The sequence below is a fragment of the Eptesicus fuscus genome, chromosome 9 (assembly GCF_027574615.1).
Source record: "Eptesicus fuscus isolate TK198812 chromosome 9, DD_ASM_mEF_20220401, whole genome shotgun sequence".
Classification (NCBI taxonomy): domain Eukaryota; kingdom Metazoa; phylum Chordata; class Mammalia; order Chiroptera; family Vespertilionidae; genus Eptesicus; species Eptesicus fuscus.
In genome coordinates, this window is record NC_072481.1 from 63,764,498 (window position 1) to 63,790,649 (window position 26,152).

The window sequence follows — 26,152 nt, forward strand, 5'->3', positions numbered from 1 at the left end:
ATCAGAGACGTGCTGGTAAATGTCTTACAACCAGATCTCCTGGGGGTGTGGGAGGGAAGAGTCCTGATCTGCAGCATTTCTGTGGTGTAAGTACTCCCATGACAGCTCATTTCAAACTACCAATGTGAGTCAACCAGATGCAAAATTCCTTAAAATTTAACAATCGGCTTTTGGGATCTAATACAAGTCAGCTCCAGCACACCCCCAACACAATTCTGGACTTACAGTGATACTGGAAGGACCTCTTACTTGGTTCTATTGCCCTGAATTTCTTAACCTTCACAGGTATGATAGCTTAATCCCAACTGTGGGCATGGTACCATCCCAGATTCTGAGAGCAGTCCTGTCCCTATACCCAGGGGGTGCAAGGCCCCTGAGCCAGTGATTGAACGCCAATTTCTTCAGACCTCCTCATACTCCAGTTCCCCGCCTTGTTTTTTATTGCTATTATGAGAATATCCAGTCTCCTCAGGGACTGGCTTCCTGCCAAGGAAGCTACTCACTTCCCCTAAAACTTGGGTTTCCATAAATGGTAAGTAAAATCCATCCCAAGACACATTTAGGAGTTTATTTTACTCCACTTTAATATTTTGTCCAAATGTGCAGGTGAGAACGGAAACACGGAGGAAGGCAACTACAGTTGAATTGTGGAAGGTAGGTGTGGGGGTGGTGTGAGAAATACAATGAATAAGCTTCCAGATCTATAGCCACTATAGAAATGCGTTACTTCTAAGGACACTAAGCTCCTTTATCTTCTTTCACTTCTGACTTATAAAAGATGAAAAATGGAGAAAAGCCTTTGATGCTAAGTCAAAGAAACATCAGAGTTGTGTACCTCCCTTTTGAACAAAGACATTCCATCAAGATATGCTGGATTCAACATGTAGCCTAGGAAACCCTTCATGAATAGCTATGATTTTGAAACCAAAATTTAAAAAAAAAAATACTGACTGGCACAAAAATGAATAGTCATACACAGTAATGATCACAAATCATAGTTCACTGAGCAACTTGTTAACATTTCTGAGAAAATCAGTTCAACAACAGGGAGATAAATAAATATATGATAATGTAACCAACAAATGAATTACTATGCAAACCTTTACAATTACAGTTATGAAGACCATGTGGCTACATGAAAAATATTTCTGTTGGTTTGGTTAAAAAATATAAAATTGTGTATCGCTAAGAAAATAGCAATATTTTAAAAATGTACACAGGGGGGAAAAACATAAAAGGAAAAACTTTATATTGTTACATTAGGGTGGGAATTATTTTTTCCTTTTTTCTCACTTTCCAAAGTTTCTTCAAAGTAGTTGCATTAGTCTTATACTAAAAGAATGTCTAAGTTAAAAAACAGAGAATGAAATAAAAAATTAACAAGCATACTGGGTCCCTAATCAGGACACTGACCCCTCTTGAACACTGAGAAAACTCTGCCCTAAATGGCATCTTCTCTGCGCTCCTACAAGCTTGTGACAACCCTCATCACCAAGTACCAAAAAGACTTGTGGCACTTTCCCTGTCATGCTCTTAGAGCTATGCAATGCTCCCTGGATCCTTGATTCTATTGCTAACTGACTTCCTTATATATTGGCCTTCACTCGGGTGCTTTCCAAACGCATACCCTTCTTGAGGTTCGTTATTCCACTCTCCCACTTCTTTCCTTCTTTGGTAATGTCATTTACTGTTTCCTGGCAACTTTCTCTTTCACTAAAGACTTTGGTACATTCCTCAAGATCTCCTTCTTCACACCCACCAACAAAATCCAAATCTAGAACCATGCTATATTTGCATTTTTAAAAATATTTTTTATTGATATCAGAGAGGAATGGAGAGAAAGAGAGAGACAGAAACATCAATGATGAGAGAGTCATAGATCAGCTACCTCCTGCATGCCCCACACTGGGGACCGACCGGGAATGGAACTCTAACCTTCTGGTTCATAGGTTAACACTCAATCATTGAGCCATGCCGGCTGGGCTATATTTGCATTTTTTAATCTGGATAGCAGGGTGACTGAAAACCTGCTAAAATAGCAAACAACTGCAAGATGTTAGAAATTTGTGATCTCCCAGTTTAGTGCTGCCTCAATCCTATCTCATTCATCTTTCCCAGAGGTGAAAAGAAAGGTATTTGCTAAACAAAATAGCAAGTTGCATGGCTTCTATCCTAATACCAATTGATTGCCTCTAGGCTCCAAATGCACCCTTCAAATATATGCTCTGTGATAATGGGTGGAATTGCTTTAAGTGTTTCTTTGTTAAGTGTCCAGGATTTTAAGCTTTCTCAGTAGAGAGTGCTGGGGGAACACTGCAGGAGGAAGGGGCTCTCCTGCGGTTTCTGGGGGATCAGTAGTGTGGGTGTGAGGACATCTGATGGTACTTGGCCCCAGCCACTCACCCAGAAGGCATTGTCCCTCAGGGACTCTGCAGCTCCAGCATGGGCTGGTAATCATCTTGCTGCTGCCCTCTCCACATAGACATTCTGTGTTCCAGGCTTCCTGTTGGCACTAGTTCCCTGATTATATATGTATTTACCCCCTTCCCCAGGAGTGTCTCCCACAGTCCTCTCCATGCTGTGCTTCTCCCAACCTCACATTCTTCCCCCTGGGGACACCAGCTTGGTATCCCATTCCTCCTGCCACCCACGCACTGGCCACCAGCTGTGGTTCATTCCTGCTTGTCTTGTGACTGCAAACCAGCTCTGACAAGCAAATCAGCAAATTTCTCTGCCATCCAGTGGGTTCAAATACACATTCTCCAATGAAATTTAAACCACAGCCTTGGAGAGAGGCCCCCTTCTGTTTGTCCATCTCCTTCTGCCCTGGGATATCAAAACGAGTATTCCCATATCCTAAAACTACTCTACTATCATCTTACCTAATAATAGACAAACATGTAAATTGACCGTACCTCTGCTACGCCACCAGCCAATCAGGAGTGATATGCAAATTAGCCCAACAAAGATGGAGGTTAATTTGCATACACAAGCGCTGAGTGACTGAGGCGGGGTGCTTGCATCGTTGCCATGGCGATGATGCAGGCGTTCTGCCCCACCCCCGTCTCTCAGGGCCTCTGGGCAGCGTGGGAAGGCGGGATTGGAGCGGAAAGGGGCTGGGCCGGAGTGGAAAGGCGATGCTGGCAGCCAGGGAAAGGAAAGCCCATTCTAGCACGAATCTTCATGCATTGGGCTTCTAGTATTTAATAATTCTCTATATTAAACTTCTCCTGTTTAAGTCACCCTGTAGTTTCAATCTCCTGATTGGACCTAGATTGCTAGAATCAAAAAATTAATCTCTTTTACAAAGATGATGTTCATCAATGGAAGATTTGTCTACATTTGCTGCTTCCACTTCTTGACTTCCTATCTAGTCTTCATCCTACTGAACTCTAGCTTTCACCCCCACCACCTCACTGAAGATATTTTCTCCAAGATGACCAATGCCCTGATTGCTAGCTCTAATGGACAGCATTTTAGACCTCATCTTTTTAAGTTTATCTGTTTCACCTGACACTGATCAATTGCCTTTATCTTGTGACACAACATTTTTCTGGTTTTCCTCCTACTTTTTCAGTCTCCTCCAGAAGCACCTTTCTCTGCCTGTTTCTTCACTGTTGACATTTTGCAGGATTCTGCCTTTGGTCTTCTTCTTACTCCATGTAATTCCCTGTGTGACTTCTTCCATTCCCATGGTTTTAACTCTCATTTACATAAGATTCATTCCAGATCTGTGTGTTTAATTCAGATCTCTGCTCCCAGAACTATTTTTCCTTTACACATTTTTACCATGACTCACAGGCAACTCAAACTCAGTGTGTCTGAACTTAAATAACCAGCTTTTTTGCCAAATCCATTTGTCTTCTCCATTTTCTGCATCAGTGAATAACACTGGTCACCTTACCCAAGGTAGGCACCTGGGAGTTACCCCACATTTCCTTTCCTTCTCTCACTTTCAAGATCCATCAGTCACAGAGCCTTATTGATTCTCCCTCCTAAATAGCTCTAGAATCTTCCAACTTATTTCTGTCCCCATGGCTCATCCTTTAGTAAGGGGTGAAATCTGAATAAATAAGTAGAAAACTTATTCAAGGAATAAGTGGACAACATGAAGGACTGCATTCCAGATGGTGGTTATAGCTTGTACAGGGCACGAGGCATCAAACAGTATGATCTGAGTACATGTTGTTCTTTCTCATACCTGCCATAAAGTTAGTTTTATGTGTCAACCTGGCTATGCTATAGTACCCAGTTATTTAATCAAATACTAGTCTTGGTTTTGCTGAAAGCATCTTGTATATGTGGTTAATATCTACAATTAGTTGACTTTAAGTAAAGGAAATCACCTCCAATAATATAGGGGGCCTCACTCAATTGGTTGAGGGTCTTAAGAGTAAAAACTGAGGTTTGCTCTAAACTGCGGTTTAGAGAAAAAGAAATTCTGTCTCAAGACTACAACATCAACTCCTGCCTCAATTTCCAGGCTGCTGGCCTGGGCTATAACTTTTAGGTTTTCCAGCCCCAATAATTGCATTTATATATTTTATTGGTTGTTTCTCTGGAGAATCCTGACTGACTTATCTGCAAAACTCCTTCACTTGGCCTTTACTTGAATACTTGATGGTCAAGACAATGGATGAGTCTATCTTAGAGTTTTAGACTTTGCCATTTAAATCTTCCCACATTTAGTTAAAATGAGATATGAAAACCAAAGATCATGTTTTTCATATTCCATGTATGAAGTCATATGGCATTAGTGATAAGACTTATACTTTTAACAGTTGGAAACATACTTTGTTGAAAAGTGTGGTTATGAGAGAAAAGAAAACAAAATATGTCAGGAGAAAATCAGTTTGGTTATCAGTCAGTTAATTGGCCTAACAGCTTCAGCAAAGATTAGTAATTAATTTCTCATATGGGTAGAAAAAGAAAAAAATTAACCAGTTCAACATAATAGATGGGAAGAAGTAAAGAACGAAATGCTACTGTTTTAATAATACCCTTCCCTCCCTTTTTTTTTTTTAAACAAAGAGAAGTGGGAGCAAGGAAGCAGTCAGAAGTACCTTCTTGCTAGCATATTTCACTTATTTCTGCTGTTGAGAACAAGTAGAAAGTAAAAGTCTTGTTAAGTTAACATATGTAGCAGGCAGGAGAACCCATTTATACTGTCCAAGTGATTTGAAGGGGACATTCTTGAATCAAATTCCCCCCCGAGATTATGTGGATTATTAGTTCAGCGAGCATCAACATTTCCACAAATGCAAAAAAGCCTCCTTTAAAACAGATCCCAATCCTGAGATGTTCCATCATATCTATACTGAGGGAGTATCCCCAAACATGTACTCTTTCCTCAAGAAAATTCAGTAGAACCAATGACCCTCAGAAATAGTGCTGTGACTCATGCTAACCTCACAATTCCTGTGCAGAACTCAGAGGATCCATCCCTTTGTTCACTAGTCGAACAAATATTTTGGAGACATGTTTTCTAGTTGTTGTTTTTTATTTGTTGGTGTGGAGTGTTGTTGTTTTTTGGGTTTTTTTTCCCCCATTTTCAATTAAGGGTGAGTAAGAAAAGCATAAACTTTTTAAAAAATTATAGTTTTGAGTAGAGGCGTATGTCAGTTTTGAATTAAACAAGTGGACTAAAATATTTCTGGTTAAGAGTCTAATATTGCATGACTGAGATAGTTTAATTTCTTAACATTTCCTTGCATTTAGAATGTGCATTGAAATAATTATGGAATGCATTATCTGAAATAAAATCCAATTACCAACTGAACTGCATCAGAAAATCACAAAGTAAGCCAAGAAAACCATAATAATAGTTTAACAATGGAGAATGAAAATTTAGGGTTGGATTTAAACACATAAATAACTCTGTCCCAAAGAGGATCTTCAAAATTCATTTTTCTTGCCTGAAGTTTTCAAGTAAAATTTGACTTGACCTTTCCCTTGAAAATCAAAGTTTGCCAAGCAACCAAGTTTGTAGGAACCTTGCTAATTTTTTATGAAAAAAAAAAAATTAGTGGTAAATGATTATAAGTCAGAATCTATACCAAAGCCAGGAATGTTTTTGTTTATTTGTTTCTCTCATGGAAAGTTCTATTTCTAAACCTCATCTTAACATTACCACCAATACACCACCATTTTAATGTTATAAACATTCTGGAAAAAGACAAGGATTTGGAGAAATAAGGTGTCAAGCACTTTCTTGGCAGTTAAAAGAATAAGAATGAAATTTGGGTAGTAATGGAAATTCTAAAAATTTTTGATAGAGTCACTAGATCATTACCTTAACCCTAAAATTCAGTTACCACAAAGGCTATGGCACTACATATAAATAGTAGCCCTGCACACGAATCCGTGTGCCAGTAGCTCTCTGAGGGGCCTGGCCACTCCGCATCCGCTGCCCAGAGGCTCTCCGTGGCCCAGAGGCCCATCTGCGCTCCTGCCTGGCCAGAGGTCCATCCACGGCCGGGTGTGGAACGCTTGCCTCATTGCTGGGGTGACAATACAAGCATCCCATCCCTCCGCCGCCACTTCATGCCCGCTACCCAGAGGCCCTCCAAGGCCAGGGTGGAACGCTTGCCTCGTCGCCATGGCGATGAAGCAAGCATTCCGCCAGGCCGCTCATGCTGCCCACTCTCAGCAGTCACCGCCCCCCCCCCCCCGGGACTGGGGACTCCGGCGGGGCTGAGAGGACTGGGCACCGCCATCTTGTGGCTATGGGCTCCATCATCTTTGTGACAGAGTGATGGTTAATTTGCATATTACCTTTTTATTAGATAAGATGGGATCTCATTTCACTCCAGACAAAGGCATAAATGATGCTGCCTCAGTTTTTACATTTGTGGAAAGTAAATATTATTGTTAGAGATTTAAAAAAATACAGACTTAGTTATATTGTAAATATCATATTATCATTTAATGGAATAATATACATTAAGTCCTTAAGAATAGCATCTTGATGTATTGAAAATAGCATACAACAGGCACTTGAATGTTTGCTAAAAAACATTAATTAAACAAGCATATGACTGTTTCTATGTAATGGAGAAGACTTCCTCAGATTTTTTTATATTCAGCAGTTGTTGGTCATATTTAGCACAAAAATTGGTATTTCAGTTCAGTTCCAGTTGGAGTAACTGTCCAGTGTTGGAAGTCCAGCCATGCATTGGTTTTGCATTAGTTACGCATTAATGGGGGATTGTTTGGCAATGGTGTCCATTCTGGACCCTCAAAGAATTTATAGAGGCATTATATCCATTACTGAAATTAAAATGCTACAGGTGGATTTGAAACAGAGAACCCCTCCCACTCTTTTTATGACTGTCTCCTCCCCCAAAATGAGGAAACTGCAGGGGCAGGATGTGAATCTTGGTAGCAGCTGAAGCCTTGCCAAGATCCTGTCTCAGGAATGGCTGCTGTGAGAACTAGTCCTCACCCCGACTTGGGATGAGCTGGGGGTGGTGACTAGGAGTTTCTCAACTTGGCCAGAGTCCCAGGAGGAGGGAGGATACTGGAAGTGGAAGGAGTGTGACGGGTGACGATGAGACAAACTGGCATGCAGCTGTGGCAGTCAGCTCCTAAAAGGTTGGGCTCTTCTCAAGTGTCACCAAAGAACCAAAGGCAAGGTCTGTAAACAGCCACAGGCATAATAAGAGGCTGGGAAATAAGACTCAGTCAAAAGGCTTAAGGAGCTGGGATGACTTCTTCTAAAGAAGGGAAGCTGAGCAAGATGTACTGGGGGCGAGTTATGACTCAGTAGGAAGAAATATTTCTACAACAGACAGCACTTGTGCAATAAGCCATGCATGTTCACATACTTGATTGCCATTTTATCTTAATAGTAACCCTAGGGAGAATCATTTTAAGGATGAGGAAACTGAGGCTCTCAAAAGGTAAGCAACTTACTCAGATCACACAGCTAATATGAACAGAGCTGAATTCTCTTCCAGGTTAGCCACAGTCTTTCCAACGGCAGTGACTGTTCATAGATGGACTTGGTCACCATCCGAGAAGGGTAGGAAGGAGATCTGTATAAACATCAAATGCCTCTAGTCACTCTTGTTTGCTAATGGCAACATTAATTGCATCACTCCCTGCCTAAAACAGATGTCACATTTAGAGCCAGGTTATACAAGGACTTTCGATTCAAATCTCAGTGACTCCAAGACATAGTGGTGGTTTCTAAACACACACACACACACACACACACACACACACACACACACACACACACACCCTTCCCTCAAAGCTTTTAGACTGAGGTCATACACTTCAATAAAACAGTCAGCACTTCCCAATAAAGAAGCATAAGACTCTGACTTGGCCAACGTTTCCTGGAGAGCTAGAGAAGAAAATAAAATAAACTAGTCGCTACTATAAAGGTACTCAGGCAGAGACCAATAATTATAACTCAGTAACAGTCCCCCTCACCACATCCTGAAGGCATGGGTGGCACCATTACAGAATTATGTTAGATTATGTCTGAGATTCCTAAGACCAGAGAAAGGGAGAGAGGTACTTGGGGTCCAGTTCCTACATCATTCATGGGGAATCTACCATCAAATAATCTTGGTTTAATCAAAACCAGAATTGCAGTCTGTATTTCCTAACTATACCAAGATTCTCCCAACAGGCTCCCATATAGTATTAGTGCTTCCCAGGTCCCAGAAAATGTTCCAGACTTCCTCCCTCTTATTCTCATTTATTCAATTTCTTCAGATTAAGTAATCAGGCTCTCTTAACAGTCATCACGGCTTTCCACTTCACCTCCCGCTTTAGGCCCCTGTACCCTATGCGCCACCAGACCCCACTCCATGCTGCTTGGTGAATGCTCCATGCATGCTCAAACCTGTGGACTATTGCTCATGAACTTTCCTGGATCTGGAATTCCCCTATTGCTTAAACTGACAAACTCCTATTCATCCTTCAAAGCCCAGTTCAAAGTGGTCATCTCTGAAAACTTTTAAACCCTGTGCTCAGTGGCAATTGATATGTAAATGTAGTGTGGCATTTATCAACCTATATAATAAAAGCCTAATATGCTAAGTGGCCCATCATCTGGTCATCCGTTCAACCAATCAAAGTGTAATATGCTAATGATATGCTAAGGCCGCTCAACTGCTTGCTATGATGTGCACTGACCACCAGGGTGCAGATGCTCCAACCGGTAGGTTAGCTTGTTGCTGGGGTCCGGCCAATTGGGACTGAGCAAGACAGGCTGGACACACTCTGAAGCCCTCCTGTGGTCCCTCCCTAGCTGGCCAACCTCCCGCATCCCTCCCAGGCCCCGATCATGCACTGGTGGTGTCCTTTGGCCTGGCCTGAGCCCTCTCGCAATCCGGGACCCCTCGGGGGATGTCGGAGAGCTGGTTTCAGCCAGATCCCGCAGGCCAGGCCGAGGGACCCCACTGGTGCACAAATTTGTGCACTGGGCCTCTAGTGATGTTATAAATCCCTTTTTCCAAAAGAAATACATAACTTTAGTTTATACACTGATTATAACTTTAGTATAATCACTGTACAACTTTCTCATCTCTGTGCTCTCTTCCTTTCTCTGTCCATTGACATCAGGGACACTTTCCCTTGGGATGTACTTGTGATTCGGGAACTCTAAGAGGGTTCATGTTAAGTCTGTAAAATGGGAAGCAGGAGGCTGATCTCTTGTGATTTGCTCTGGGTTGAAGACAGAGAGAAGTCATGGGGAACTTTCTATCTAGATTAGACTCTCCAGGTTACCAGATTTGGTAAAGACATAGCAGTTGAGTGCAGAAACCCTTTCTAGAAACGAATCCTACATTTGTTGAAACACTCCTGAGAGTTGAACTAGAACTTATATGAGGGTGAAAAAAAACTTCAACCTCTTCCACATAGTTACATTTAATTAATATTTGCTACATTGGTTTGAACTGAAGAAAACTCTCTGAGGGTATGTACATTTAAGTTCTTCATTCAGATCTGGTCTTAAGTATAACTTGTTTATGCAAACCCCAAAGCTCCTCTATGCCTGCCCCATTAGATTCTTGGGGCAAAGTCCCTGAATGGTCCCTGTTATATGAGAACAAATTAGGCCATTATCCACCATTCTCCCCATGGCCCTAATAATTAGTTTCTTCAACTGACTAATTAGCTAAATAGCAGCTGGGGAATGATGAAAGTGAACTTCAGATGCTTGGGGAATAGATCTGAAAATGCTCCAAAGCTTGGGCATTGTTTGAAGAAGGAAGACATCATAGAAAAATGTTCTTAGAAATTCTAAGTAAAAAATTTGCAGTGTACACAAGTGGGAGAAAGGTATTCAATATGGAGGTGACTAGGAGGGAGGTGAGACAAGATGAAAAACTGAAAATTGAGGAAGCACCGAGATCAACTTGCTTGACTTCTCAGATTTGCTCTAGGTAGCGCCTTGCTCACCACACATCTATGCCCCTGAGTTGCTTGCTGGTCTCCAGTCAGAGAAGTGGACACGTGGCTTGTAAAAGCCTGAAAGAGCCCACTCTCTTTGAAGGGTCCACTATGTTCTCCCTGGAGCCCATCAGGGATCCCAGCAAAACAGTGAATGAGAGCAGTTTCCACCGTGAGCTGCCAGCTGGTCCAGTCCTTCTGGAGAAAGATAAGAAAGCCAAGTCTCTAAGAATGTACAGCATTTACTCAAGGTCACACAGAAGCCCTAATTTCATTCTGGGTTTCCTATACACCATACTGCTTCAATATTTTTACCAAAAAAAAAAAATAAAAACTAAGAGGTTTACATAAAAGGTATTTTTTTTTCTATATCACCATATGTTCAAGGGTAATAGTCTTCCTTTCACCTTCTTTATTGGTGATAACCACCCTTTTGCAGCAAATAAACCACTTCATCTTTAAACGCCCCAAGGAAAGAAGGTGTTTGCCAGTTTTATCTGCTGGCTTTACAATGGGCTTGGGAATATATTTTAGTGCATTTACAGGCAGCATAATTTGATGGCCTGAGTTCAAATTCTGACAAAGCTCTGGGGTAGCCACAACTTTTCTAAGTCTCCATTTCCTCTTCTGTAAAATGAGGTTAATAACATGTACTTCCAAGAGTTTTAGTGAAGATTAACTGCGAAAAGAAAACTTGTAGTGTGTGCCAGTCATTGACTCTCATTAATGTTAAAACTATTTACATGCCCCTCTTTTTTGCTTCCATTGCTTAACATTTCCACATTTTATTTCTTTTATAGTAGATACTTATATAAGTACCGTTCTTGGCATGCCTTGCCAGGCTTGCTACAGATCTATCATTCACTTAGTAAAAAATAATCAGTGAGGGCCTGTTATTAGCCTGGCACTGCTCCAGATCATTGGGATGCAATAATAAGACAGAGCTTTTTGTTCTAGAATCTTCTTTCAGGTGACTGTGCTGGCTGATGGGGGCTCTCTGATCACTCTACTCCAATATTCCGCTTTCAACACAAGAGGTGTGATTCCTACTTCATGTCTACTTTACCATATAAAAAAGGTATTTTGGACTTTATTATTTGGGGTTGATTAGAGCTGCTTTTACAAAATCAATATGACAATAGCTTAAGCAAAGCAGAAGTTTATTTCTCATGTGGAAATCTAAGCTGTTAGGTGATTTGAGGGTAGGTTGTCTAGGAAACAAGGTCTCCTCTATTTTATTGCTTCCATATCCCCTGGAGTGTAGTTTTCATTTACTGGTCAAAGCTGGCTCTTAAAAACCATATCCATTCCCAGAGGACACAGAGGGCAAACAGTGTCTTTTTAAGGGCATGGCTTGAAAATTGCATATGTGCCTTTTTCCACTCTCTTCTCACGCAATCATGTGGCCACACTTAGCTGACAGGAGACGGGACAATGTAGTCTCCGACTGGGTAGCCACATGCCCAGTTAAAGGGAAAGTGGATACTGGAGGTCAATTCTTGGTTCCTGCTGCAAACAGAGAAACAGGTGGCTCTCCTGTAAAGAAAACTAGCCAACTTGTAGAGCCTCCTCAGACGGTGGATGAGAATGACTCCACTGTTACAGTGAGTATGCTCCTGCGTCACTCCTACACATTCTCTTTGTATAAACCATGTGAGAGTATTTTCAGCTTTTATTAAAAGCAGTTATTTATGTTTTTATGTTTCATCAAAGCAAAGTACATTGAACAGATATTTATTTAGAATGAGAAAAAAGCTGTTAGAGCCGCAGGCAATCTAAAATGTACATTACTTCATTGGAAAGAGAATTGCTGCAACCTGTACAGTTGTCAAGGAGCATGACTGATTAGTACCTAATATTATTACTAAACTATTGTCCAGACCCACTGGACCACTAGTGATCGCCACTAACCTGATCCCAGTCACAAACAGAGCTGTTAGTTTACTTAATCTCTCAGAGCAAAACCGTAGTAACAGGTCATGTTTATGAGCAACGTATACATTCAAGTGATAAAGTAAATTAGACAATTGCCAATTGGTGAAACTAAGTATGACTTTGACAAGATTCTCTCCTAGTGGAGAGACAAGACCATTTCACTGCATCCTTGTAATAGCCCCACGAGTTAGGCACCGATATTCTATCTGACAGGTGAGTAAAGTGACCCACAGAACAGTTAGGTACTTGCTCTGAGTCATGCAGCTAAAAGGGGGTGGTCTGGCTTCATAGGGCAGCCACAGCCTTGACCCTTAGACAACATTCCCTTTTAAAGAGCAAATGGCCTCTGCTTACTCCTTTATCTCACTTCTTGCCACCTTGAGCTCTGAAAACTAAGCTCCAGCTACACTGAGCCACTTTCATCCTCTGACACCTGTCCTGTTTCCTGTTGCTTCCCTTACTGAAATGCCCTTCTTGCAGCCTCCTCACCTGGATGACTATTATCTTTGAGATCTACGCTCATATAGTGCTGTCTCCAAATAGCAACACAGCTTCCTCACTATCAACTACCCCAGGATGGGTCTGACTTTGCCCCTGCGCTTCCATCTATTTGAGCCTGTTGTGTGAACCTGTCCCTTTATTTATTTGTATGTTTCCTAGGCCAGAGAGATGCTCGAGTAGAATTCTGTCACATGTGCCTGAGCATCACTGTGCTTTACACATAGGAATGGATAAAGGATGGAGCAGATGTGACATTTCAGCATGATGTCTCCCGCACTCTAGGAGATAGTTTGTATTTTCCTAAAAAGATCACCACTAAAAGAATGTAAGTTTCACAAGAGCAGAGAGACATCTGTCAATTGTATTCACTGTTGTACCTCCACAACCTTAAACAGGGTCTGAAATCTTGGAAAAACTCAGTAAATATGTGTTGAGTAACTCAGCAAAACCAAATTTATATATACATATATATTTTAATGATGTCATTTATTTGGAAAAATGTTACATTGAAAACCATGTTAAATTATTGTTTCTCTAGTGTTTCCGAATTCTCACCCTCTTATCGATATAGATGTGAATATTAATTATTTATTTTATTTTTAGTGGTTTATAAAGATGCATGTATGTAGGCCAATTTAAAAAAATGTATTGTTTTACATTATTTGAAGAATCAGGCTATTATAAATTTTATTCAAAATAATAAATGCAGATAGGAAGAAGTCGGGCAATAAAAATTATCCATAATCATTTCACCAGAGTAATAACCACATTTAACATTTTGGTATCCTTCAAGTTCTTACTTTCATTTTGTCCATCAATCTGTCCACATATATAGAGATTGTACAGAGATTGAAGAGAAAAATATATGTTTACATACATATATATGGTTTTATAGATATGGTATACATACTGTTTTATAAATTCCTTTATTCACTTAGCAACTTATTATAAACATATTTCTGTGCCAATAAACATTTTCCCACTTTGCTATTTAACAACCTGTTTTATGATTTATCCTCTAACAGACAACAAACAACTTGATATACAGTTGGTCCTCTGTATCTATGGTTCCGCATCTGTGGAGTCAACCAACTGGTGATCAAAAAAGTGAGAAAGAAATGTGACATTGTTGCTGACATGTACTATGTAGTTAGGCTTAGGATGTTTGTGTCTGTCCTGAACAGGTTCAGACACTTTCCCTTTCTTGTCATTATTCCCTACACAATAGAGTATAACAACTATTTACTTAGTATTTACACCATTTTCAGTAACCTAGAAATGACTTAAAGTATATGTAAACACTATGGCATTTTGTATGAAACCTGAGTGTCTGCGGAGGTCAGCATCCACCAGGGTTCCTGGAACCAATCTTCCGTGAATACTAAGTAACTGACTGTATGTGGTTCAATGGTTTATTCCAAGGGAGGATTAACATAGTAGCCCTCAACAAATGCCTGTTGAATGGATGGATGTTGTATTTAAATCTCTAAGCGTATATCCTTGGTGATTCTCACTGGATACATTTTTTCAGGCCTAATGGCTTAGTAAGGGATCATTCACGTATGAGTGGTAGACAGCTAGCTACCTGAGCTACTTCAGCCACAGCACGAGGAAACACTGACAAGGAAACAAGAGTCAGGAACCACAGCTGGACTTCCTCAGGGGTAGGAACCAGGAAGCCCCAGCTCTGGAACATGGGTATCCTTGCTTGTTCCGTTAGGTACCCTGCTCTGTTTTGGCTTCCTGCTGCAGATCAGTTTTCTCTGCTCTGTGGACAAGCAGAGCTATGACAGAATCAGACTCTTGGCTCATACAGTTTTCAAGCAATGACCCGAGTACAGCCAGCATCTCTGAGTCCCACCTCCACACTCACAGGAGAGAGAATCTGGGTCAGGGATCCACATGGGTTCAGTCTGCTCTTAGCAGGGAGACAGAACAGTCTGTCAGAAGAAAGGGAAATAGCTGAGAAGGCAGATCATGAACCAGTTATATTAGTTATTCAGTATAACTGACCCCAGGTGCATGTCTTGGAGAGCAGTAGAGATTAATAGAAGAGTAGATGCTACTAGAACTGTGGCATACAACAATTTCCACAAGCATTTCCAGCAATAACTTGTCTGAAGGCTCTGTGTCTCCAAGGGCCCATGCTCCACAGAACTGTGCAGCAGGTCAAGTTTGTCACCTGTGCTGTGCAGGCTTCCAGTTCAGAATCCTCCTCCTTCTGCTCAGTGAGCCCCCTTCTTCCTGCTGAGCAGAAGCCCAAACTCTTGTCCCCCTTCCCCTGGAAGCCTCGCTCCCACTCTCACCAAATAATGTTCCCTTCCCTCGGAACTCTGTTCTCTCGTTAATCTAATGAATGTCTCTACTGAGTTAGAAATAGAGGTGATTTGACAGTCTGTTCGATGCTTCTCTGCCTCTGTATCTATCTTTTTGTTCATCAAGTTATAATGTTCTTTATTTTCCACAAATGAGTGAGATCATGTGGTATTTCTCTTTCACTGACTGGCTTATTTTGCTTAGCATAATGCTCTCCAGTTCCATCCATGCTGCTGCAAATGATAGGAATTCCTTCCTTTTTACAGCAGCATAGTATTCCATTGTGTAGATGTACCATAATTTTCTAATCCACTCATCTGCTGATGGGCACTTAGGCTGTTTCCAAATCTTAGCTATCGTAAATTGTGCTGCTATGAACATAGCGGTGCATATATCCTTTCTGATTGGTGTTTCTTGTTTCTTGGGGTATATTCCTAGAAGTGGAATCGCCAGGTCAAATGGGAGTTCCATTTTTAGTTTTTTGAGGAAACTCCATACTGTTCTCCACAGTGGCTGCACCAGTCTGCATTCCCACCAGCAGTGCACAAGGGTTCCTTTTTCTCCGCATCCTCACCAGCACTTGTCATTTGTTGATTTGTTGATGATAGTCATCCTGACAGGTGTGAGATGGTACCTCATTGTCGTTTTGATTTGCATCCCTTGGATGATTAGTGATTTTGAGCATGTTTTCATATGTCTCTTGGCCTTCCTTATGTCCTTTCAAAAAGTATCTATTTAGGTCTGTTGCCCATTTTTCTATTGGGTTGTTTATCTTCCTTTTGTTAAGTTGTATGAGTTCCCTGTAAATGCTGGAGATTAAACACTTATCGGAGATAACATTGGCAAATATGTTCTCCCATGCAGTGGGCTTTCTTGTTGTTTTGTTGATGGTTTCTTTTGCTGTGCAGGGAGGTAAGAGATCAACCAAAGGACTTGTATGCATGCATATAAGCATAACCAATGGACACAAGATACTGGGGGTGAGGGCATGTATGGGAGTGGGGTGGGGGGGCAATGGGGGGATATAGACACATGTAATACCTTAATCAATAAAAAAAAAGGGGGGGGGGAAAGAAACAGAGGTGACATTTACATATGCCTCTTATTGTTCCAGAAGGATTACAGGCAGCTTCTGAGGACACCTAACATACAGCAAGGCAGTTTAAGTCAAAGTAGGAACAGACAACAATGGCAGGAACATAAAATGAAGCCAGGAATAAGGTTCATTTTTAAAAGGGTTCTTTCTACCCACAAAGGCCTATGAGTTTTCTATGAGCAGGTCATTCATTTGGCTCAAAGTTTTAGTTAACCAACACGAAAAGAGAAATCTAATCCATTGCCTAATATGTAGTGTTCGAAAGGTAAAAACAGACCAATTGCTCAGAAGTAATTCTTAGAATCAAGACTAAAATGGAATTAGTCCCATGTCCCTATAAGGACGACAAAGATTAGTACCATTTAAAAGGCCTCACAAGGATAAGTCTGTTCAGGTCTCAGTATAGCTGAAAATATCACACCGAGAGGTGAAGTAAGGGGTCAGCTTGATAAGCATATCCCAGGGTTGCTAGTTTACAAGGATCATTAGAACAACATCTTTGATAAATTGGAAACCTAGTGCCAGTAAACTCAGATTTTTATATATAATGTTATAGGTATCTGGTAAAACAGACATTGAACTTACCAAATAGGAATCTGCTGAAGAAAAGTGTGCCTTTGGGTCAAAATGGAAGAAAATCATGTCTTATCTCTAACTAGATTCATTCATTCATTCATTCATTGCAATACATCTGAGTAAGTTTTTTAGTATAATTATAGCTGAGACTAGCCATATTTCTGATGACACGCGGCCGCATGCCGAGGATGAAACATTTGCTGCTCCTGAGGATGAAATATTTGTGACTAGAGTCTTGGAGTTAGTTTTTTCCTCAAAGTGACACACTACCGAGTTATGCTCAGTTGGTTGCCCATCACTGTCTTAGATACTCAAAGCTGAAATTCTGAATCTGAATAATTCATGGGCTTGATGCCTTTACTGGGAAGGGGTGATTTATTTTGCTCACATTTTTAAGTAATTTAACAGGCCTCCCAAGAAGCTGTGTAATTTCAAAAATTGCATGTAATAAGGACATGTTACGAATTCCTTATTTGAAACATAAAGTTATTTGTGTTCTATTTCCATTATTAGGAACCATTTCCACTAACTAAGTACTAAGATATACTTTTAAAATGTTGGCTTGATGAGGTGTCCCGTTGCTGTCTTACCTAGGGCTCCACCTGTCTCAGTCCAGACCTGATGCTCAATTCAATAAAAGCAGCTCTGCAAGAGTACTGATGACTTAATGTGCTGCTTCTCACAGAAGAATCCAGACAGCGGAAGTGGAAAGAGATTCCTATGAATTGTATCTATACCCATTTTTATTTACTAGTGCTAAAGTCTTACCTAGACTTCACAACTTGACCATGATCAAATATTACTAACCAAATGGGAATCTATTTTGGCAAATGAACATTTGGTTAGATCCAACTAAGAAAGGGACCAAATAGATAAAAGAAAATTGCAAAGAGAGCCTGGAATATCAAGAGACAGTATCTATTACTCCACATTTGGCTGTGTATTGAGGGTCAGCATTTAATGCCACAGTCTATAAGAAAGAATCAGTTATCATTTGTCAGCTCTTTTTCCTTTACAAATTTCACCAATACCTTGTAAGTAAGGATGGTTATCATCTTAGAAAGAGCTCTGACTTCTACAAAGACTACATGTTATATTTTTTTAAATCCTAGGTGGTGCAATAAAAGTAATGGTCCACAGAGAACCTAAGAGTCTAGAAGGCTATCTTCACGGCCTCACTAATAAAATTCTGCTGATAAAAAATAGGAACTATTAGTGGAAGAGAAATGACTTTTCAAAAATTTCAAAAACATTTAGCCAACTTGTTTTATCTTATATATAAAAGAGTGCAAATAAATACATTTTAGAAAACTATCTGAGATGAAAATATCAGAATCTTCATTACTGAAAGAATTTTTAGGCCCCTCAAATCTGTTAAAATGTGCTCCCACTCTCCTGAGAAGTGCTACCTGCAATAACATGCCCTATGTTTTCAGACACCAAATGCTGAGAAGAAAAATAAAAACATCCGTGGCTGGGATTTCTTTTTTGTAAGAAAAGAAAACTGTATTTAAGGTTTCCTGTCCAGATGCATCAGTGAGACACATCTTGCTTGTCTGCCTCTGTTACATCCGGTCACAGTGCACAATTTTATGTGAACTGACAGATTCTTACCACAGGAGGAGGGAATTCAAGCTTCTGAATTGGGTGTTAATTTATGCCACAAAGTATATAAAGGTAGTTAATGATAGCATTTTTTCTCCCCATTTAAGTCTTCTAATTTAACTTTAAGTTCATCGTGGTTGGAGTTTAGATAACAGGAATAGATAAATGTGGTACTTTGGATTTTTTTTTTTTTTTTTTTTTTTTTTTTTTTTTTAAATTTCTTTATTGATTAAGGTGTCACATATTTGTCCTCATCCCCCCATTCCCATCCCACCCCTCTCCCCACGCATGCCCCAATCCCCTGTTGAACTTAACCGTTGGATAGGCTTATATGCATGCATACAGGTCCTTTGGTTGAACTCTCCCCCTCCCCCCCACCCTCCCCCTACCCTCCCCTATCCTCCCTCTGAGGCCCGATAGTCCGATCGATGCCTCCTTGCTTCTGGTTCTGTTCTTGTTCCTCAGTCTATGTTGTTCATCATTTCCCCTAGATGAGCGATAAATGTGGTACTTTGGACCCAAACTTGAGTGCTATTTGCGGCTGTCTCAGAGTAATTTAAGCCAATAAAGAAAATGTCTCTGTTCTCTTCTTCCCTTTCAAAATGGTCTTAACAGACTAATAACTAAGACTCTCCCAACAGGGTGCCTTGTTTCTAGACTATGAAGTTTAATGGTGAGAAACACCATAGCTCAGTGTTTTAAGTCCCAGGCTTTGGAGTCAGACAGACAGACCAGAGTTGACCTCTGCTTACTGCTGTATGACCTTGGGCAAGCTACTGAATCTCACTAAACTTTGAATCCTCAACTTTAAAATGGGATAATAATAGTGCCTATCTCATAAAGTAGTTGTAAAATTAAATGAGATAAAGCATATGAAATGCTTAAGTGGTGCTAAGAACACAGTAAGTATTGACTATATGTTAATTTAAAAATTTAAGAAGTTACCAATAGGGTACTTTTCTTCCAGTTCTGACAAACTAGATAACTTGGACTGACCCCCATAGTGATAGCAACTAGGAGACTGGACAAAACATACTTTAAATTCTGTTTGAGACTACATCAAAATAAAAAGCTTCTGCACAGCAAAAGAAACCATCAACAAAACAACAAGAAAGCCCACTGCATGGGAGAACATATTTGCCAATGTTATATCGATAAGGGTTTAATCTCAAAAATTGGTAGGGAACTCATGCAACTTAACAATAGGAAGATGAACAATCCAATAAAAAAATGGGCAAAGGACCTAAATAGACACTTTTTGAAAGAGGACAGACATACAGAAGACTGAGAGACATATGAAAACATGCTCAAAGTAACTAATCATCTGAGCAATGCAAATCAAAATGACAATGAGGTACCATCTCACACCTGTCAGAATGGCTCATCAACAAATCAACAAACGACAAGTGCTCACAAGGATGCGGAGAAAAAGGAACCCTCGTGCACTGCTGGTGGGAATGCAGACTGGTGCAGCCACTGTGGAAAACAGTATGGAGTTTCCTCAAAAAATTAAAAATGAGCCCTAACCGGTCTGGCTCAGTGGAGTTGGCCTGTGGACTGAAGGGTCCCAGGTTCGAGTCCAGTCAAGGGCATATACCTTGGTTGTGGGCACATCCCCAGTAGGGGGTGTGCAGGAGGCAGCTGATCAATGTTTCTCTCTCATTGATGTTTCTAACTCTCTATCCCTCTTCCTTCCTCTCTGTAAAAAATCAATAAAATATTTTTTTAAAAACAAGCAAAAAAAATTAAAAATGAAACTCCCATTTGACCCAGTAATACCACTTCTAGGAATATACCCCAAGAAATCAGAAACACCAATCAGAAAGGATATATGCACCCCTATGTTCGTAACAGCACAATTTATAATAGCTAAGATTTGGAAACAGCCTAAGTGCCCATCAGCAGATAAGTGGGTTAAAAAGCTGCGGTACATCTACACAATGGAATACTACACTGCTGTAAAAAAGAAGGAACTCTTACCATTTGCAACAGCATGGATGGACCTGGAGAACATTATGCTAAGTGAAATAAGCTAGTCGAAGAAAGATAAATATCACATGATCTCACTCATTTGTGGAATATAATGAACAACATAAACTGATGAACAAAAATAGATCCAGAGACATAGAAGCACTGAACAGACCATCCAACCTCAAAGGGAAGGCAGGGGAGAAGAGAAGGGTAAGAGATCAAAGGAATTGTTATGAATGCATATAAGCATAATCCATGGACACAGATAGTAAGGGCATGTGCTGGAGGTGGGAACAGCCAAGGAGAGTTCAATGGGGGAAAAAGGAGACATATGTAATACTTTAAACAATAAAGAATTTAAATTTAAAAAATAAAATAAGATAAAATACTTCTTGAATATGTCAGAGAGCTAACAGGAAGTGAAGAACTACAGGGGGATATGTGGAAGAAGCAAATTCCAAAAGTGTGGCTTTTGGGGCTCTTTGTCCTGTAGGAATTTCTTCCAATTCTGGAAGAGGTAGCTGAGAGCCTAAAAAGCCAAGCAGAGCTTTTGTCAGCCTCATGGAGTTAGGGGGAAATAATTGAAGTTCAAGGACTTCCAAAGGCAGAGGCTTTGGGTTAGAAACTAGAAGTAAGGGCCAACTTGAAGTAGGTCCTTTAATGATAAAAGTCTATTTTCAAATAATCTCAATTTTAAGTTTTTATTAAGGTGTAGTGGAATTGATAGGGCTCTTAGCTGCCTACAACTATGTAAATATTCTCTGGGGGAATAGATAATTATTCCATGCTTCACATTATCTCTATAATTTTGCATATACAATATCTGGTGCTTAATCAAAAATAACTAGATACCCCTTCCTTCTTGGACAATTCAGTTCATAATCCACTAGATAGGGCCTAGCAAAATAGCTGTTATTGAGGGGGATGGAGTATTAGTTCAGCCAACTGGGTGATGGAGACTGAGCAAGGTGATGAAAGCATCTATGAAATAGAGGAGGATGATAAAGATGATGGAAGATTGGTTATATACAGAAGGAATTTATTCAATAGGGAAACATTAAAGGTGATAGGAACTAGATTTCTCCTGTCAGAGAAAGGAGTTACAAATGTGGAAAGAAATAAAACTAGCATAAATCTTCTGGCGCTGAATTAGAAGTGGGGTTTCAGTGTGTACTCATGTTTTTAAATATGTGTATATTGACACAGAAATAGATGTAGATATAAATGTGAATGTACACACACACACACACACACACACACACACATTCTCTAGTTTTGCTCAATGAGAAGGCCTAGGAATAAGATACCCAATAGTATTGAGAACACCTCGTACCCAGGTATTGTTTTCTAAATTCCATTCTCCACTAGAAGGAACCAGAATTCCTTGGGGAAAATGGTTTATTCCAGGTTTATTCAGGGAATGTACAAGCTGAACCTGAAATAGCATTTTGGGCCATAAAATTAAGACGTGCTCAAATAGCCATGGCTGATATGGCTCAGTTGGTTGGGCTTTATCCTGTGCATCGAAAGGTTGCTGGTTTGATTTGTGTTCAGGGCATATGCCTAGGTTTCAGGCTCAATCCCCAGTAAGGGGTATGCAAGAGGGAGCCAATTGATGTTTTGCTCTGACATCGATGTTTTTCTCTCTCTCCCTCTCCCTTCCTCTCTCTCTCAAAGTCAATAAACTATCCTTTAAAAGTGCTCAAATAATGAAAGAAAATGTCAAAAAGATACAAAAAAAGGTTATTTGTTTTCTATTACTACATATTAAATCACCACAAACTTAGAAGCTTAAAGCAGTATATGTTTATCCCATATAATAAAAGCCTAATATGCTAAGTGTCCAGTTGTCTGGTCGACCGTTCAACCAATCGAAGTGTAATATACTAATGAGATGCTAAGGCCGCTCAACTGCTCGCTATGATGTGCACTAACCACCAGGGGGCAGATAGTCAACTGGTTGACCAGTCGCTATGACATGCACTGACCACCAGGGGGAAGATGCTCCAACCAGTAGGTGAACTTGCTGCTGGGGACCAGCTGATGGGGACTGAGTGAGACAGCCGGACACATGCCTTGGAGCCCTCACGTGGTCCCTCCCTGTCTGGCCAACCTCCTGTGTGCCTTCCTGGCCCCAATCATGCACCAGTGGGGTCCCTCAGCCTGGCCTGCACCCTCTTGCAAAGGACACACACAAAAACATTAACTTTAAAGCCTGGCTGGCATGGCTCAGTGATTGAGCGTAGACTTATGAACCAGGAGGTCACGGTTTGATTCCCAGGTGGGGCATATGCCTGGGTTGTGGGCTGGATCCCCAGTGTGGGCTGTGCAGGAGACAGCCAATCAATGATTCTTGCTCATCATTGATGTTTCCATCTCTCTCTCCCTCTCCCTTCCTCTCTGAAATCAATAAAAATATATTTTTTTAAAAAACTGACTATAAAGAAAAAGACTGATATACTGACTACCTGGAGGATAAGAACTTTTGTTCACCAAAAGTCACCATTAAGAAAGTGAAAGGCAAGCCATACGGTAGGAGAAGATACATGTATCAGCCATAACTGACAAAGGGGTCATATTCAGAATATACAAAGAATTTCTACAACTCAATAAGAAAAAGTCAAACTATCCAATAGGAGAATGAGCAAGAGACTTTAACAGTCACTTCAGGAAATAGGACCAGTAAACAAATGAAAAAGTAGTCAATTTCATTATTCACCAGGAAAATGAAAATTTAAAACTCAATGAAATACCTCTAAATACACAGAAGAATAAGTAAAATGTAAAATGTAACATGTAATAAGTAAAATGTAAAAGATTGATAATACAAAGTTACGGCAAGGATATGAAACAATGGGAATGCTTGAAACTAGTGGAAGTATAATTTGGTACAACCACTGAAGAAAACTTTTTAACATTGTCTAGTAAAGTTGAACAGAAGCAAACCTTATGACCTTGCAATTCCACTCCTCGGTATACACCCAACAGAAATGCATGCACACGTGCACCATGAAACATATTTATGAGTGTTCATTAGCAGTACTATTCATAATAGCCCCAAATTAAAACCAATTCAAACATCCATAATTAGTGGTAAAAATAAATTTGCTGTGTTCACATAGTGGAATATGAACAAAATGCAGTTAGATGGAACAGCATGAATGAATCTTATATCGATCCTAACACTGGGTGAAAAACACTTTTATATTATTATCATGTTGATCATTCCTTTTTGACTTCAGAGTACAGCACATGTTAATTTGGAGCTGACTATACTATTTTTCTTCTTCAGAGTGGAGTATTAAGTGCTAACTCCTAAAAGAATGTAGTATTTTAAAGAAAAGATGATACACATACTTACGACCCAAATCTCTGTTTATGTTTTGTCCACATTCACTATCAAATGAAAAACTTTTTGAAATTCTCTCTCTTCCAATTCTCTTTTTTCCTTTCTTCAAAGAAAACCCATGAGATGATGCCAACACCCTCCTGCTATAATGTCCCACATTTCTTTGGTAAGCATTTCATTTCCCCCAAACGTACTTTCTCTGTAGTAACTAGTCAGACCTCCTAGGTGACACCAATGGTTTAGATCAGTGGTCGGCAAACTGCGGCTCTTTGGCCCCTTGAGTGTGGCTCTTCCACAAAATACCACGTGCAGGCGCGCACATACAGTGTGATTGAAACTTCGTGGCCCATGCGCAGAAGTCGGTTTTCGGCTCTCAAAAGAAATTTCAATCGTTGTACTGTTGATATTTGGCTCTGTTGACTAATGAGTTTGCCGACCACTGGTTTAGATCAACAAAAGTTTCCGTTTCCTAAGATGAATGAGTCTAGAGATCTCCTGTACAACAAAGGACCTATAGTCAACAATATTGTACTGTATACTTGCAAATTTGTCAAGAGGGTAGAACTCATGTTAAGTTTTCTTGCCACAAAACAAAATTGAATATAAAAGCCATATATTAACCACTTACTGTATTCCAGGAATCCTGCTTCAACTTCTCTGAAAAGGCCTCTGTCCCATTCATCAGCACAGATATTAGACTTTCTTCCGTAGGAATTTCCTGATGACTACATTGCCAAAGCTTATTTGGGGACTTTGCTTCACTTTATGGTGAACTCTGGAGTGAATGTTTTCACTTAAGAATTCAAACAAATTGGAACAGTGTTGTACTCTACATGAATGCATGTTGACTTTCATCTTTCACAAAGGAGGTTGGAGGAGGAGGGTCAATTGGAAACATAAGCAACAAAATGGGAAAGAACATGACTTTTGTACAGTTTAGTCATGAAAATGTAACTGAAACCAAATAAAGAATACATCAAGTTATATAAATGAGGCATCTATCGTTACACCAGAGTGCATGTATAATATGGCACAAAAGAAACATCTGCCTAATTTAATGGCATTAGGGCTAATTGGACTGGATGCCTCTTCACATAATAATCTCCTCATATGACATGAAAATACTTCTGGAAGTCTCTAGATTCTGTAAGGAATGGATGTGAAAAAGGAAACAGGAAAACATGTTTGATTCCTTTGGAAAGTATTTTAGCATAATTGAAAATGTATAGTTTGCACGCACTGAATAATGTATGCCAGTGATTAGACCAATTTTTTTTTGTAATGTGATCAAGGTTATGAATTTCTACAAATGATTAGGAAACAACCTTGCAAATATCCAGATATGACGTAGCAAGTATAAGTGGTCAGATTAGAGCTTTTGAATGTAAAACCACAGGAGGTTAAAAATCCTCAACAATACAGAGCAAACAGTAAAACCCACCATGGGCTGCTACAAGCCTGATGACAAAAATGGCTTTTCCATTTCATTTCCTGATCTCACAGTCCTGAGTTATATAACATGTTTAAAATGAATGGATTTGTCTCCTTGATGAGTTTCCCAGTCTTCAGTTTTAAAAAGGAAATGGAAAAGACTGTGGTTCCCGCATTAAAAAAAAAAAAGAAAAAAGTTGTATGTAAGCTTCTCACATGCCTCATTTTCATTCAATCCAAAATAAACTCTCACCCTCTGATACTGTAGGTGGCTCCTTGAGGAAGGACTGCTGGACCAACCAGAACATAACTGTGGCATGTAAATGCTCTTGGCATGAGAATGCTCTTAGTTAGATCCTTTCAAAACCACAGTACCTCTATCCCAACTGCACAGTGCTAGCAGGAGAATCAAAATCCTTCTACTTTGTTTGGATCCTTTAATTAGAAAAAACTATGCAAAATAACTTATCCAGACTCTATTCATAAACAATAAGTGATTGCTTTTTAAAAGGAAGCTCTGTAGCATTTTGATATTTCAATTGTACTATCCAAAATTATTTCAGAGGACAATTAATTTGAACCCTTTCCCACTTAGCTTTGTCTTACTTTATCTTCCTTTAGGGTATATGCATGTGGCTTATTAAGCTGTAAGTTCCATTGTAGTTAATGAGTTGTGTTCATGTGAATCATTGGTACTGTTGTTTAGTGTCTATATTTAAGGCACTTATCCTGGGAGATCTTTTCTTTTTTCAATTACAGTTTACATTTGCTATTATTCTGTATTAGTTTCAAATGTACAGCATAGTGGTTAGACAATCATATACTTTAAAAAGTGTTTCCCCCAATATTTCCAGTACCCACCTGGCACCATATAGTCAATAATATATTACAATATTATTGATTATATCCCCTAGGCTATACTTTACATACCTGTGACTATTTTGTAATTACCAATTTGTATT

The 26,152-nt window shown here is 39.8% G+C and overlaps 1 long non-coding RNA gene across 1 annotated transcript; it reads left to right on the forward strand.

Moving 5' to 3' along the window:
• The first annotated feature begins 11,376 nt into the window (after nucleotides 1-11,376).
• On the forward strand, nucleotides 11,377-17,641 carry LOC114230746 (uncharacterized). The gene is made up of 3 exons (XR_003616699.2): nucleotides 11,377-11,488; nucleotides 13,006-13,171; nucleotides 17,429-17,641. It is a non-coding gene; the product is annotated as an uncharacterized LOC114230746 (long non-coding RNA).
• Nucleotides 17,642-26,152: the final 8,511 nt, after the last annotated feature.